Here is a 16,976-nt window from a genome sequence, read left to right as displayed (position 1 = left end):
AATCCCCTCCCGTTTAAATCCCTGCGGTCTCAAAGTGAAAACATCTGCAGAACAGCTGGCTGGGAACCAAAGAACAGGGCACAGGCCACTGGAGCCAACCCCTTCTCACATGGCTGGTTACCAATTAGTAGGAAATCTCTAGAAACAGATAAATAAATATTGCAGACAGATGCTAGAGGTAAGCAAGTGAATGCTGAATTGTTTGACAAGACGGAAAGAGAAATACAAATTGCAACCTCCCCCAAAATCACCTCCCCGCTCCCCCCAGCCCAAAAAAGGCTTCTGAGTTTTGTTTTTACATCAGCCACCAACAGGGCAAGACCCTTCCCACATCCCGTGAATCCCCACGTGCTCATTTACATCGTCGGCCTTGCCACAACATAACCAAGCCTTACAAGCTCAGGCTCCTACGGAAAAGCACACCATCACCTCTTTGAACACATGCCATTCACCAAGGCAAATCATTTAACCATGTGCAGCACAAAGTCACTTGCTAGGCAGGAGCAGGGACAGACTAAAAGTTACCACAGTAAACCAACTGCCCTTCCTCACCAAACTTCACCTACTCCTACAGCCCAGTGAGAAAGGCAGAGCATCAGGGACACACGTCGCTCAACCTGCATTTGAGAGGTTTTACTCATTGTCCGCTTGAGCATCCCTCAGCAATAGTTACCAACCTGAGCAAAACTGACATCAAATCAGACATAAAGCAGTTTTAATTTCTCTGTCCAGGAATTTGCACTGGTTTGACTGAATTTGCTTTTAAATCAGGTCTGCTTAAACTGGTTTCCTGCTGAGATTCAGATATCCCATTACACAGCTCATCCCAGCAGCCAGCTCTGTACAGCTCAACCAAATGGAAAGTTGAGCAGTTCATGGAAAAAATGCTTCTATACACAGACAAAGAAAGCAGATTTAAAAAAGAAAAAAAAAAAAAAAAAAAGAGTCCCCTATAATTTTGTACGCAGAATTTATCTTTAGATTTTGGTACTCGGTTACATAAGGGTAAAACCCAGGAAGACAACAGATTTCTAGACACAAAGCAGGATGAAGTGCTTAGCTGCACCTCTTCTCTTTCTGGGCAGCCTTCCCCCTCTCTCCACCTCCACTCCAGCCTCTCCAACCAGATTCAAATTTGGCATCATGTGCCTCCAAGCAAACCATCCTTCTCCCTTTACAATTTTTAGCTCTCTCAGCACAGACTAGGCAGGGCTGTAGAGGAAAGTGCAGGACCCCACCTGCTCTAGCAGGAAGCCAAGTCAGCTGGGATCTGTTTTAATAGTCATCGGCATTACCGGGGCTCTGCTCTGTATCAGGAAAAAGCTCTGTCAAAGCTGCTCCCAAGGACAGCGTCCGCAGGCACCAGGCAGAAGCAAGAGCATCGCTTGCTGGTTCCCAGACCCGGGCTCCGTTCTCAGGCCAGCACAAGACAGACTCGTTCCTCATCGGGAGCAGGGAGAGATCATTTTCCTGGAGTGCTTGGTGCCGGTACCAGGTGATGACAGATTACACAGACCGGTAATGCCAAAGCAAACAGGGTCTGTCCCAGCACACAGGGGAGCCGCACGGTAAACACACCACTGCCAGATCAGCCCCGCGCCTCGCTTCAAGGGAGCAGATTGTACTTCTGTGCCTTAGAACGCACCAAGAATAATCTGTAACAAGGTACTTAAAACTTCAGCACATATAAGGCCTAAAATATAATTTGTGTCAACCTAATAGGTATTACAAATCCACAGTGTATTTTATTACCTAGATGCTAATGGAGCTACAATACATCAGGTCACATTTTAAGTTACAAATAGTTTATAAAGGCTTAATCAATCATTAAAGAGGTGTTTTAATAAATGGCTAAATCAATCACTATAAGCCATAACTCTAAGTAAGCTATTGGACTTTATAATAATCTGCACTATCTCCAGGTGAGGTTCTTACATCTACCTATAAGACATCATCATGTTACAGACCTGAAGAACAGAACACACTGTCTATCATTTCTTAACTATTTGTACACAGACTTTAATGTAAACATAGGCCATACGTGGTCACACTTCATGTAGGTGCTGTTAAAAATACAGATAAAACACTGCAGAGCACTAAAAAGTGGTCCTTTGGGATGGCACTGGAGAATATTTAATAAAGTCAAAAGCTGCAGGCTAATTTCCCCTGAGAGTTCCCATTTAGAGCCTGTCACAGCGAGAATCCATCACAGACAGCACTGATTCACCCACACCAGAGAGAAAAAAAACCTCTTCCTTCCCCGCTGCCAGCCACCAGGATATCACCTTCAGTAAACGAAGGAAGCATCTCTTCCAGAGTGCTGCCTACAGCCTAACACTTCCCAGCTGCTGCAAGCGTGGCTGGTGAACCTCACTCACCCGCTCCACAGGCTGCAAAGTGGAGCATTAGCAGCAACTTCCAAGGTCTGTGAACATCCTACCATAGGTGGGCATTCAGAGAGGAGAGAGGGCATCTCTCTGCTTGGATGCTTGCTCAGCTTGGAGGAAACTCCTGAGAGCCTGAGGCTGTTTCCAGCACCAGTCACCCCCAGGTTGGAGCGGTCAGGACTTAGGAACTGCGTGCTCCAGCTCTGACGCACGATGGGAAGCCAAGAGTTTTCTCTGCTGACCCAAAGAGGAGCTGACACTTGGGATCAGCAATTCCTGTCCTTGCTCTTTGCTTGCACACATGAGCAGCCTGTGCTCCCTCCTCTGACGGGGCAGGGGGGGCTCTAAAGCAGACAGGCAAGGTGACAGAATGAGCCTCACACCTTCATACAGAGCTCATAACACTAAGATATTTAATGCAGCATTTCTCAGGGGATTGGAGTAAGAAAAGAAAAAAGCTATCCATGCACTCCCACCATCCTTCCCAGCAAGGACAGACCAGATGTCTCACCTGAGCTCAACCTAGGGCTGCTACGTGTCTGGGAGGAATGGGAGAAGAAAGGGCCAACTGAGCAGAAAGGGAAATATCTCCACTCCAAGACAACGTCCCTGCCAAGAAATGCTCCGCCAGTTCCTCATTTGCTTTACCGAGAGAAGTTAAAAACAATAAGCACAGAGGCACACAGCTGGAGCAGATGTTTTTAATTCTTCACTGCTCACAAGCAGCAGTTCTTCCCCTCCTGCTCCCCCACCTACCCTCTCCGCTGGCATCCAGTGGTGGGAACGTGATGCTGAGGGATGGAGCGGAGCCCTTCCCCAGTGCCAGAGCCATCCCTCCAAGCTCCCACCCCAGTCTCTCTCCTAAACCTCCCTGCTATGGGTTGTGATCAAGCTCTTCCACTTGCTCCTCCCTGTCATTTGTGCCAGGTAACCTTTGTAAATACTTCCTAGCAATCCCGAAAAGCAAGTCAGGCTGCAAGAGGTGCAGGGAAGTCTGTTTAACACGTAGAGGCATTAAAATAACCCACCTCCTACGGCACCGCTGTTCTCTTTGGCCCACCAACCTGAAGGTTAGTTATCAGGAGGTATTCAGATTTCAAAGTAAAACCACTAAACTTTAAACCATTTTTAAAGTCTGTATCACACCCGTGTGTGTGAAGGGGAGAAGAGAAAGGCATCCTGTCTGCTGGTTTCAAAAGATGATTTCAGGTCAGTCCCTTATGTAACAAGAGCTACTCAGCTAGGATAAGATCAGCCACTAAGCAGGATTACAAATTTGTCTTCCCTTGGTAGTGTGATCTTCCACTAATAATCATATCACAGAAAATAATATAGAAAATATTTCAAGAATTGCACTTTGAGTCATGAGCAAGGCATGAAACGCTCACAGATCAAAAGGCAAAATCTTTCCTCTTAACTGCAAGGGTGATGCGAACCACCGAGAGGGAGCACAGACACAGAAAACCAAACACCACAACCCTGGTGTCAACAGCAGCGCAGGAAAACCCAGGCAGTGCTGAGACACTGCAAATCAAGCCAGCGGGGCTCAGTTTGGAGGGAAAATGCAAAGCATTACCAGCTGACTTGCCCTGAGAAGCCAGGGTTTGATGTGCTCTGCTTCCAACAGTACTTCTCTGTACCCGTAACTTATATCTGGGCAGCACCTTCCTGCCCCAGGACTGTAAAAATGAACATACACACAGTCCAAGACATCCAGCCGCTTCAGAGGATTAAGGGCAATTTTTATACTCTCGCTCCCAGGCCCAGTCACACACTGCCTCGGGCCAGCGCTGCCTTCACTTGGCATAGAGCAGGGGCAGCTGCACGAGCTAAGCTGGCAGACAACTACCCTACACCTCCCAGTGTAGGTACAAAAACTTTAAACCAACATTAAACTTGCAAATAAACTTTTAGAGACCACAACTGAAATGCACAAGCCTCTACACCTAGACCCAAATCTAGTGACTTTGAGCGTGGATCAGAAGTATTTTCCAAAATTGTGCCAGAAATTAAAACCTATATACGCAAATAACACAATTTAGGGATGCGGACTTCCCAGTTTCCCACCACCATTTGCACAAAGACTTCAATCTCATCCCGCTAATCACGGCATCAGGCAACAGTGGACTACTCCATCAATGACATCATCGGCAGATTTGATTACAGTGCTGATTACATCATCACCCACAAGAGATTATGCAGCTTTCCAAATGGCTCCAGCAGCTTCTAAATGGCTTAGGTAGAGGAAGCCATGAAGGACTTATATTTAAGAAGTCTCACACTGTTAATTTAACGGAAGAACTTTCAACACTATCTTTTGGAAATATCAGTACATGGACAGTATTTTTCACACGCCGTTTCTAATGTTAGTGAGCCAGCACATGCTTATGAGAATACTTTGGTTCCTGGAAAAGTCACACACACAACTCACGGCAAGTGAAGGACTCTGCAACAAGGCAGCCAAGACAGACTTTGCATGAGTGTAACCAAGAGGAACGTCATCACTGGTTGCAGGGGAACAGACAACCCGAGATTTGCCAAGTGCACGATAACAAATGTGTGTGCTGAACCAGCTCTCTCCAGGATGGTAAGAATACTCAGAAAAGCCTATTTAAATTACTCTTAGCAGAAGATAACAAAGTTTAATAACAGGAACTTAAATGAGAAGCAAGCACCCATCACAGAATCTGGCACTATGCGGCTGGGAACATGAGAAGGACAGTGTTTTGCTGTCCCCATGCCACACACCAGCATCAGATCTGTCATGGGTAGCTGCTTCTTGCTCAGCCTTCCCTCCTCTGCATGGACTATTTGCAGCAACAGCATTAGAGCAACCATCAAGCAGATGCTTAAAAAATGCAGAATGACGTTCAAATGACATCTATCCATAAATCAGCCCAAACCACAAACATCTGAAGAAGATTTTCACTTAATCCAATTTACTGTAATCTCTCTCTTTAGTTAAAATGACAGAAATGTCAAAATGGGACTTTACTCCTCTGTCAAAGCATCTCATGGTGAAAAGGAAAATAAGCAGGCTCTCACACACAGCACCACTTATTAGGTTAGAAATGTCAAAACTGTACTTTGATTCTCACTGTTAGCAGTCACATCCACATGCTGTGCCCTTCTGTTTCACTTCATTTCCCCCAAAAGCGAGCACAGAGCATATGCTTGACGCCAAGCATCATCTAGGCAAAACCACAAGTTACCCATTTTTTGTTTCTGATGACCCTGTGTTCATCTCTGTTCGAGGGCACACAGACCCTCCTGGGATCTCTCTTATATCACACATAAGCAGTCTTATTTACCAAAGGTCTCAGGAAAACTGCCTTCTGCTGCTTCCAAAAAAATAAAATGATCCAAGCTTCTCAACAGACCAACCTTAAATTGCTTTCTCCCATCTCTCCACGTTAATTAGCAAAGGGACTGACTCTCTGCCCAGGAGTTAAGCATGTGTGTGTCCACATATATATTTCCATGTGCAAGTGTGTGTATCTTTTTCCCCAGTGGTCTCAAAAATTAAGCCATTATCCAAGAGTCCAGGAAAGTGAAAGAAAAATACCTACTGTCAGGAGCGGGGTCTTCATGCATTATTTAACAAGAACTCTGTTGGCAAAACTGGTGTTGTTTTTATATAAAAGCTAATAGAAATTGTACCTCCAGGTGTCAAAACACTGATGGTAATTCCTGCTGCCTCAGACATCTTGATGTTTCAATTTTAGCAGTATGAGGAGCCTGCAGGGAATCCAAGAGGGTAAAGTGCTTGTACTCAAAGAGAAGCAGAGAGAAGGAGAGCCTTTTTATTTCTTATAAAGGGCTCAGGGGAACAGTTCTACTCACTGGAATTATCAGATCTGGTTCCCCTGCTCCTTCTCTTCCTTGAAAGAGGAAAGAGCAAGATAGGCTAACAAGGAGTGATTGTATCGTGTCGCCAGGAAAAAAAAAAATCAACGAGGCTGCTAAGGAGAAGCATAAAGACAAAGCAGAAGTGAACAGAAGATATCAGGGAGCAGCAGCACAAGAGCAACTACAATTAATGAGATGCTTAAATGATATCCACAGAATGGACAAGCTGTGATGGAACAGCAATTTTAAAGTTTTATCTTTTTAAGTTTGTGCCTAAAAGCACAGCAGCATGGTGGACCCCTCCCCAAGTTCCCTACCTTACTAACTTCCAACTGCACTTTTTCATTTCCACATTTAGTGCCAGGGAAGATCAGAGCTGTAGCTACCTGCACAAGACCAAAGCCAGCGCGGGGAAGCTTTAGGCTGCTGACACTGCTGCACCTAGGGACCTCAGGTACTCGTTTATATATAGAACAGCTACCTGCTAGCTTTCATTTTAAAAAAGGATGTTAGTTCCCCACATCAGCAAGTGGAAGCATCTCCCAGACCCTCCTCCCAGATCCTTACTGTCCTTGCAAAGCACTCCAGATGCTGGGTGATGGGCCAGTCTTGGTGTTTAGTCTCTACTCAGACACCTCCAAGGTCGCAGATGACATCTCAAGTGCCTCCTCCCATCCTCTTTCCACCTCTTAACCTTTCCACCGTTTTCTCCTAGATTCACTTTAAGCCACGGTGGAAGCAGCTGCCCACCCCTGAAACCCTGCTGACAGGTGAGGGATGGCTGTGTACAGCACCCTATAGCACAAGTACACTGGGGGAATGAACCTGTAAAACCAAACCCATGCTTCTACCCAGTGACATGCTTGCTGCCGAGGGCTTTTCAGAGGGTTTTTTTTTTAAAAAAAAAAAGTAACTGTCCATCTCTCTGGCTTTCTCTCTCCACTATCTGCACACCTTCTGTCACCTCACAACTCCTCTTTTTCTGATGCAGCAGAGATTTGATTTCTGGACTACAGCACAAATTCACTGACAATTTACACCCCTTCAGTCCAACTCTGAGGACAGGATCATGCAGAACAGACTTAGCTCACTGCACCTCCCCAGGGGGACAATAAGAGCTAAAGACACAGAAAGCATCCTCCTCCTGACCACCCCAGAAGGTACAGCAAACTCTAGTCAAAATCAGAGCCATGGCAAAGGCACGAGGCAGTAATAAGCTCTGATACAATTTAAATAAATAATTTATTACGGCACCTACGAAATAGCTGTTTCAGGCCAGTGCCCCACCTTAAAACCACAGACAGTCCAGGGCACCATCTCCAAGCACCCCAGCAGAGGCTGCAAAGAGAACAGGAGATCCGCACAGCCCTCAAAATCCACGCTCCTGGGCTGCAGCTTCTAGGAAAGCCCCAAGGACCACCTCATGGTCCAAGCGCTCCTGTATCCATATTGCTTCCACCACAGAGGAAAGAGAAATCAGGATGGTGGGGGGACAGGCAAGGAGAAAAAAATAGCTCAGGAATCCACAAGCAGCTTGGCATGGCATTCAAGGGGAAAAAAATCCCAACTTCTCCAGGTAGTCACACAGCCAGGGACACAAAGGTCTTGGAGAGATCCTTCATCGGGTCATGAACTTTCGCAACCCCATTGCAAAAACAGCCCTGAGGAAATTCCCAAGTAAAAGTAAGTGGATGCAAGAGCGAGCTCAGCCGAGGAGTGCCAGAACTGCTGTCGATCACATTTCACCTGAGCACATGCCCAGCCCTTCACACACACACACTCCTTCCCCCTGGCAGCCCACTGAGCAGCACGACCACCCTGGACGTGCATCCAAAGCATCCCAGGTCCTGCCTTGCACCTGGAGCATCGCAGGGACCAGGCAGGGACCAGGGTGCTCCTCTCCCACTCGGATCTGCATCCTGCAAGCTTTTCCTCGACAGCTGTACCAAGCCCTCTCCCCACTCACAAGTCCTGCTCAGGCATCGCTTGCAGCTCACTAATATTTCAGGGACTGGCGGTCATCACTCCCAACCACCCCAAGAGAGACATTTGTTGCCTTCTTGCTCCTCCAGCCATGTCTCACAGTGCGTGGTATAAACTTTAAGAGGCAATGACCTCATCGGAGCTGGGAAGAGGGAGGCGGGGGAATTGGCTACTTGCCACCTTCTCATTTTTCACATAAAAAATAATTTATGAGAGAAAGCCCATTTTATTCATCTAAAAAGAAAAAAAAAATGCCATTAAAAGCAGCAGGCCTGCCCTGGAGTGCATCACTTGTGCAGCAGCTCCTGGAGCAGCACCTACCTGGGGTGGCACAGAGCGGGGACCCCCAGCACCCCTGTACCTCCTCCTCCAAGGCACTGCCCCCCAACACCCCTGCACACCCCACTGCTCCACCAACTACTCAGGAAACAGTAAGATACAGTGCAAGCATCACCTCTCCTGTTCATTAAGGCTGACTTCCTCTGTAAGCACAGGGAGTGACTTCCAACTCTAATTTGTAACTGCTCCAGAAGGGCAATTAATAGGCAAACCATGGCTGGCAACTGGGATTTCGGTTCAGCTCTCTGGGCTCAGGCCATCAGACAGGGCTCTGCAGTGAGCAGTAACTGCAAGCCATGTCATTAATTTTGTCCAGACATGTATCGCACCCTATTTCTGAACACACATATAGCATGTGTGCGGCACTCTGTAGATGCAGGATACACGAATCCTGCATACTCACACATTTTATATACTCGTATTACTTATGTTATAGATTCACACATACATTACTCATAGCTCTTAAGAACAGAACATACAGTTCATCTTGGCATGAATCCCAGAGGAAGGAAAAAAAAAAAAACAACCTTGCAGTAACAAATCTAACTCGCGTTGAGTCCAACAGCATCTGTGGTAGGAGTTAGTGCAGTATTATGGATCATTAAATTATTGAATTATTTTGTATAACACACCCATGTGTCTCTGATAATGCCAGTCAAGCCTGCTGTTTCAAGGGATGTTTCCTGACTCAAAGCATGCCACCACTCTCCCAAGTTTTTGCCCGTAACTGTGGGAAACTATGGAAAAAACAGTTTATTTCTGCAGTGTGAGTTCAACAACCCCTCATGTACTTCAGTTCCACTGAGGTACCCCTGTATTTCAAGTTAAGGCCCAAACATGTTCATATGGGACTGTAACTGTCCCTGAAAAGTGCAGTATCTCTGAAGTTAAGCGCGCTAGCTAACACTGGACTCCACTCCCTAGAGCAGGCTGGCACAGCAGTAGGGATATTTAATCTGTACACACCATACAACAATGGCAAAAAGTCAGATTAGCATGGACTGAGAATGTGACTCCTTAGTAGGGCACTGTGCAATGAAGGGAAGAAAAAAAAAATAAAATCACAGCACACTGCAGCTTCTATATGTCTTTGTAACCTCCACAGCAAGTTTGCAACATATCAAAGCGTTCTTCATACCCGCTCCGAACACTTCATCCACTCTCGGGAGCTTTACACCCAATGTCAGAGACATTTGAAAAGTCAGAGCCGTAACATTCTCATTTGCTGAAGGAGAAATGAGCACAATGAAGTGAGGCACAGCTCTCCCCAGCTCAGGCAGCCCCAATCCAGCCCTCGCATCCTGCCCGCAGCATCCCCCTCCTCAGCTGCATCTTTCCAGCAGCAGCAAAAGCCCCATCCCGCGATCTCTCCTGGGCGAGGGATTCCCACTGCACCAGAAGCACCCTCCCTAGGGCTACAGGACCACGACCCGCAAAACCAGCAAAACCAGCCAACCTCAAAGTTTTGAGAGCAGAGTTTACCAGCAGTAACTCCCTTTATGCGACAGCCAGCACAAAAACAGCAGCTGCAGACTCCCACTGGCTTGACCGAAGTCAAAACACCGCGCGCTGCTTTTCAGGCAAACCCAAATTACAGCATCATCTGCTGACTGTTCCCGGGACGAACAAACCCACATTAATTACAGGCTAAACTTTGCAATTCACCTCTCAAAGGCACGAAACATCAGCAAAACTGCTTTGATCACACTGACAAATCCCTCTCCAACCAACAGAGCAACGTGTGAGACCAAGACATTCAGTAAAGAAACACCAAAACTTTTTTATCTCCTTTTTCCTTGTTGCTGCCCTCCCCCCAAAAATACACGCTCCAAACCAAGGAAGGCTGCAGGGATAAAATCACCTCAGAAAGCAGCAGGGGCTCGCAAAACCTCGCACTTCACCTCCGTCAGCAAACGGCTGGCCACCTCCGGGCTACCGCAAAAGTATATTCTCAGCCTCCAGCACTAAACACTGTTTCTGTGTCGCCAGGCCAAGTCCCAGTTTTTCAAAGCAACTTCTTTCTGCTGTGGCCTAGTTTAGCTCTCCAGACAAAACGCCACCAAAACAAAAGCAGCCCAGCCAGCCCGGGGAGGGAAGGAGGGGGGTACTTACCTAGCAGCATCCCCGCATCACCTCCACGACCTCCTGCATCTTTAGCAGCCACCCTCTCAAGTTCAAAATAAATAAATAAAGAAAGGCCACACAGCCTTAAAACCAAGCTGGAAATGAAATGGAAAGCCTGTAATTATTTCTCAATGCTCCTGCCAGTCTCAGCCTATAAACACAGTGGATTACATAAGTCCACCCCTCCTGTTTTGAAGCCAAAAGTATGAGCTTTTCCTCCAGCTCTGGCAGCAAGTAATAATTCCTCGTCGGCATGGCAACGCTGGCTGGCTTCCAGCAGACAATGGGCAAGTTGAAATACTGCTACGGCCTTTTTATAGCTTAGCTCTGAAAAACCTCTAAAATATTAGCTATCTGATGGCTAACCCAACTCGACAACCTCTCCTCCTTTAACCATTTCCTTCCTGCACCGTTGCCCGGCGTCACCCAGATGTACAGGCGGTGGTGCAGGGGATGGTCCTCTTCCCAGGGACAGCACACAGGGACCATTTCCCATTTAATGGATTTGTTGACTTCTCACCAGCACAGCATCTGCAGTAACTGCCACAGACTCAGCACGATGTTTGATTTTTTTCTGTTTTTATTTCAGTCTGTTACTCAGCAGGTACGTTTGCTCTGCTGCATTCGCTCCAGCAAGCTGTGCACAAGGTTCTCCTCTCAACTAGCGCAGCTTGAGAGAAAACAGACAGCAAAATAACACTTGTGCATGCAATTTTGTCATTGCCCTCCCATGTGAGCAGCGATGAGGCTTGTGGGGCTCCATCCACGATTTGCAGAGCTGCGGGGAAGCAAAACGTTTTACAAATCCTCCCACCGCAAGTTCTGGGAGAACTCACCCGTCCTTTGAGGACAGCATTGCAGGGATGTCCTGGAGAACCACCTGCACTCGAGATGCCCTGTGCCCCTGTTGCAGTGTAGGGCAACCTGCCCATACACAGTTTGGGCTTATTCTGCAGCTGAATGAGTTAAAAGCACTAACACACCCCAGCAAGACTGAGGACCAGCAGCAGAACTCAGAGAAGACACTCAAGACATCATTCAAGTCAACGGTGTAGTGAAGACTGCTGAAGTTAAGAAGCCTCGTGACAGAGTTTCAAGTAAATCCCACCAAAATGAGCAGCTATCACAAACATGCAGCTCTCAAGATCCTCTGAAGTTAATATTTACCCTTAATACACACACAAAGCTGCTCAAGATGACCCCGCTATCTCCACCCCTGGCACAGACCCTGACCACCTGAAGGCCAGCAGGTCCACCCCACCAGCCTCATTTACACCTCTGAGCAGGAGCTCAGCGAGTGCCGCTGCCATGTGCTGGCTCACTGCAGCTCCCAGTAAAACTCACCCTGAGGGCTGGGAGATCCTCTGCAATTTGCTGAATTTTGCAAGTTAGCAAATAAGCAAAGAAAACAATAGAAATTAAAGAGAAAATTAAAAAATAGCAGAGTCAAGGCCACCACAAAAATACAGTTAGCTCCCTTCTCAACGCTCAAAATAGCGTTGCCAGTGTTCACAATCCGGCTCCAAGTCTGGCAACAGCTCTGGGAAACCCGAAGGCTCCTGCTCTGCGTTGGTGGCTGGTGACTCTCCACAGCCAGCCCTTCGCACACAGGCGGCCCGCTGCCCCCCGATCTCAAGAAAAGGCTTGAATGCACAACCCATGGGAGTCTTTAACACTCGAAAACCAGAAGGCAAACAAAAAAAAGAACAATTCTTTCTAAATCTCATTAAGTCGGAGAGCGCGATTATGATTTTTTTAATGTGCAAAGGTGATAACATTGCTTGGAGCTCTAGTTCTATTAATTATTTTATGGGGATAAACATAGTAGGAGACACTGACTGTAAACCATAGAGGTTCCTTAGTACCTGTCAGGCTCACAGCTGCTCAGCCTTTGCTGTACTTCCTAATGCCACAGAAGAGCCTAATTCTCACAGTAACTATCCAAAAGAGTCAAGCAATCTTCTTAGCACAAACCAGGATGCACCAAACCCTGGCAGATGCTAGTTCTTATAGCAAAGTGTTTGAAATGGCCCAAAGTAGCAGTTGTTGCTGCTGATAATTAAATGCACGTTGTGCCACCGCAGAGCCACACATGGAGGAGAAAACCAGAACTGGCACAGAGCATCTACCTGAGTCCTGTGAGCTGAGAATGGGCTGAATTTGACACGTCACCTTAAATCTCTTAATGCTGTTCTTTCAAATGAGAACTCAGGGACACATGCCTGGAACACTTGCATTTTCTAGGGGAGAATAATAGTTTCTTTCTTTATTTTTAATGGCCAAGTTTCTGCATTCCATCCCTGTAACAGGCAAACAAGCCACAGAGAACTAAAATCTAGGAACCTGCGTAGGGATGGGATCTAGCCCAGCCCTGCTGAATGCCACAGACACACAGCTACATTTCCTACTCTGCTACTCCAGTGAAACCTCAGTGGCGGGGATACCTTCCTGAGCAGACCATATTTGATTCCAGTCTCCTGTCCCATGCCCCACAACCTCCTTCACAACTTGCTATTGTCAAGATGACATCTAAGAACATAGCTACAAACTACCCTGTCCCCAACCTGTAAAGAAAAAAAACTATTTGGGAAAAACAAAGTTGATGTTTCCTCCTGGGCATAATGCACCACGTGCACATGCCTGCAAAAATGCAGCACCTTCAAAGCGGGCACCAGGAGCTCCAGGAAAGAGAAGATAATAAAGTTAGAGCTGAAATATCTATAGAGAAACCTTGCTATCCTTACACAGACCAACCTCCCCTCTCCGGGCAAGGAACATCCCCACCATGACCCCAGACACGCAGATGTGTGATCCAAGATGGGGAATAACAAGTTACAACTACAAAGCCCCGCTGAAACTTTAAAATGGCATCACACTACACATGCTCTTCCAGCTTAAACCCTTAATTAAAGGGACTATTCTTTACAGCACTGGAGCTACTCCAACTCCCATTGTTAAATTTAAAATAAAACCCTGCAACCCCACAGCATCTGTAAGACATTAAAACATTCAATACTGACTTCTTTATTCAGCTTTAAGACATCATTTAATAATTTTTCCTCTCAAACCCCAAATCTAAGGATTTAAAGAAAATAACCAACATCACCTCTTACAGGATGCTTTAAATTAGCCTTCTGCAATAATATCCTTGACCTTTAACAATTCAAAACCGATTAACTGTACACTCGATCATGTACAGCCTCCGGACAGACTGCAAGACCAGGATGTGTTCAACGCTGGGTGCCAGGACGAAGCAGACTCTGTAGCATGGAAGCCAGCTCCAAATACAATCCATTCATGCACAGGGACAAAACAAGAAAGAAGGCAGATTTGACCACAGAAAATCACCATGAACACAAGAAAAATACATCAGAAAGCCAATTTTGGTCATTGCTAATACAGCTGGAACCACAAGCCAGAACCCTGTCGTTACAATCTCCGTTATTCCAAGGTGGGTCTTCACTTCCCCTGCTCTCTCCGGAGAAGCCGCCGTTTGCAGACACTTACAGCTCCTCTACCACCACTCAGGTAGTTCCCGTGGTCTGGAAAGCACACGTTCAGCCACGGCAAGGAATCCAGTCATAACAATTTTTCTGACGGGACCAGGAGAAGAATGTGAGCTGAACACCAGCCTCTACAAAGTCAAGGGGAGCCTGCATTCACTGCACGGGGAGCAGGATTTCAATCCCAGTCTCTGGGAATATCAGGTGTTCACAGCAGCCTCTGAACACGTGCTAGCAGACCATGACAAACCTCCACGTTTCCATAAAGCCCATATAGCTTTAACGACACTGCTGGTATTCCTCCTGTAAGCACTTTCACAGTCACAGAAACATTTTGGAATGGCAAGTGGAAGAGGAGAAGACCCAAAGATAAGCAAACTACAGTGCAGTCCCCTACAACAGAGGCATGCAAGAAGGTGACCTGGATCAAAGAGGGAGGTCCACAAGGTATGTGGACATCCCCAACCAGCACAAGCTCAAGTGCATGACTGGATTCTGCTCTGCCCAAGGTGTACCTTGTCCCCACAAGGAGCCTGCCCGGGGAGGGGTAGCAGATCAAGGACCGGTTCCCACCAGCAAGCAGCCAGCCTACACATCAGTCAACTGCCACAAGCACTTTCATCTCTGTCTGGGTGATGACATTCACAGATACTCTTGCCTGCTTGCTCACCAGCAACTCTGCTGCACCGAAAACATGAAAAGGGCAGTGAGGTTTGCAGAAAATCCTAGTAAGTTATCTCCAGCAGTTCCCACAGCTAATTAAACTGTTCAGTCATGCATGCTGTAAAGTTCATAAAATTAAAAAAATAAATAAATCACAAAACCAAATACAAAAGCCTGACAATTAGTGGAAGCAGGTTTGTTTGATGAACTCTCCCCCACCTGCCAAGTAATTCTGTGGCCACAGTATCAAAACTTTCAGGCATCTCAGTCTTGTGCACTACTGATCCTACCACGCAGCTCCCAGCCTCCTACGCCCACAGCTGCATGGCCAGGGCTAAACCACCCTCCTGCTCTACAAGCCAGAGCCTTCAAAAACACACCCAGCCCCATGGGTACCTGCCTCTACTAGCGGAGCCTGCAGCAGAGAAAAAGCTGCACATGGGCCAAGCCACGTCTTTAGGAACAGGCCCCAACACCAGAAAATGCTGCTAACACAGACAAAACAAGGAAGCACATGGCATGTACGTAGGAACCAAAGGATGCTGGATGAGGAACACAAAGAAGGGAGGATGTGGAAAAAAGACTACTCATTCAAGGATCTGTACAAAGCTGGCATTACTAGGCAGCGTCCCATCAACTGCCTCAAGAAGTCCTGCACCAGGGTGTATCCCATGGACTTAATGAGCCAACGTCAGCAAAGCAGAACTGAGGTTACACACCCCCAGAACTGGCACATGGTAAGTAGCTGTGAAAGGAGAAAATCTGCACTAGTAAAACGATAGCTTGGAGCAGGGGGGGGGGGGGAGAAGAACCCAAAGGAGAGCAGTAGAAGTACTTCACCACATCTTTTAGAGAAACAAATCAGAAAAAAAATAAAAGTAGAATCTAATCCCAAGCATGCTATACCAGTAAGAGTCTTCTGTCTAATTGTTTCAGTGAGTTCTGGACCATGTCCTTGCCAAAGGCACTGCCTAGGCTGTTTCAAAAAAAAATTTAAAAAGCATCAAAAACTAGTCCTCTGAAAGGCATACCATTACAGCACACAGGACCCTAAATATCTTCCCAAGACTTGGAAGAGAGTTGCAGAAAATGTAAAAGGCCACATGGACAAACAGACCCTGCAAGCAAAGCAAGAACATGGTTAAGATATTCAATAGCTAAGTTACAAAACAGAGCAAATCCCAGAACGACCAAAAAAAACCAGCTAGCTCAGGCTGGATGTGGTAACAGGAGGCGAGTGAGACCAGAAGTACAAATCACTCTTGTGCAAGCCGAAAAGCTAGGTACAGATTTGAGGACAAGTGTCCAGCCACCGACTGGCAGAAGCGGTAGTCACAGGGATTTTGAGACAAGGCTGAAACCCAGCAAAAGTTTCCAATTTGTTTTTTAATTCAGGAAGGGGTAAACCCATAGCCAACCAACCACCACACCAGTCCTCTTTCAGAGGATTTGACATTCCCTTATTTGTAGTCCGAAACAGAAATATCCTGTCAAGAAAAAAACAAACAAACAAAAGAGTAAAACAAGAAGAGGACTGTACCCTGGTCATGCAATTCAGATGCTTCCCAAACACACACACACACCACAGTTTTCTGTTTATTTTCAGCTGGAGCTTCCCTTCCACATCCACCTCCTCCCTCCTTCCACTTACAAACTGATATGCCATTTAAGATCTCCTATCTGCTGGCTCTGCCCACTGCATCCTCAGCGTTTAAAATAAGCAAGCTATGACAAACACCGGGTAAACCCAGTCACTATGAATACTGCAAAAGCAGAGCAGCTGAGGGGTACTGCAGACTAGTCATATGCTTCAATATTTTGTCCCCAAGAGCTCGGCCAATCCATTTAGCAATGGAGCAGGACTCTAATAATAGACACAAGGATACACAGGAGATAAATGTACACAAGACAAAAATAAACCCCAGCCTTGTTATAATTTTAATACAGGAGCTAAACTGGGAAATGATAAATGAAGACCGTTTCCACAGTTGAGTCAAGAGGAAAATTTAACTCTCAACAGCCCAAGAGCAAACACACACATTCAAAACTGGATGGGTGACTTTCAGAAAGCTAAAGGATTGGATGAGCATTACTTCTCAAATAATTTTTCCTTGTTTCAAATCACACC

At 46.5% G+C, this 16,976-nt stretch overlaps 1 protein-coding gene across 11 annotated transcripts in view; it reads right to left on the bottom strand.

Annotated features, from left to right (window-relative positions):
- NCOR2 (nuclear receptor corepressor 2) overlaps positions 1-16,976 on the bottom strand; it is a 257,096-nt gene that overhangs the window by 194,310 nt on the left and 45,810 nt on the right. The window contains exon 1 of one of the 11 annotated variants that reach the window (XM_074887775.1): positions 10,671-10,686. The exons of the other annotated variants lie outside the window; for them this stretch is intronic. The gene's annotated coding sequence lies outside the window, so the exon portion shown is untranslated. Of the gene's footprint in view, positions 1-10,670; positions 10,687-16,976 lie in introns of those variants that run through there. 11 annotated transcript variants of the gene reach the window in all.

The sequence above is a fragment of the Strix uralensis genome, chromosome 17, assembly GCF_047716275.1.
Source record: "Strix uralensis isolate ZFMK-TIS-50842 chromosome 17, bStrUra1, whole genome shotgun sequence".
Classification (NCBI taxonomy): domain Eukaryota; kingdom Metazoa; phylum Chordata; class Aves; order Strigiformes; family Strigidae; genus Strix; species Strix uralensis.
This window is presented reverse-complemented; position numbering and strand designations above follow the sequence as displayed.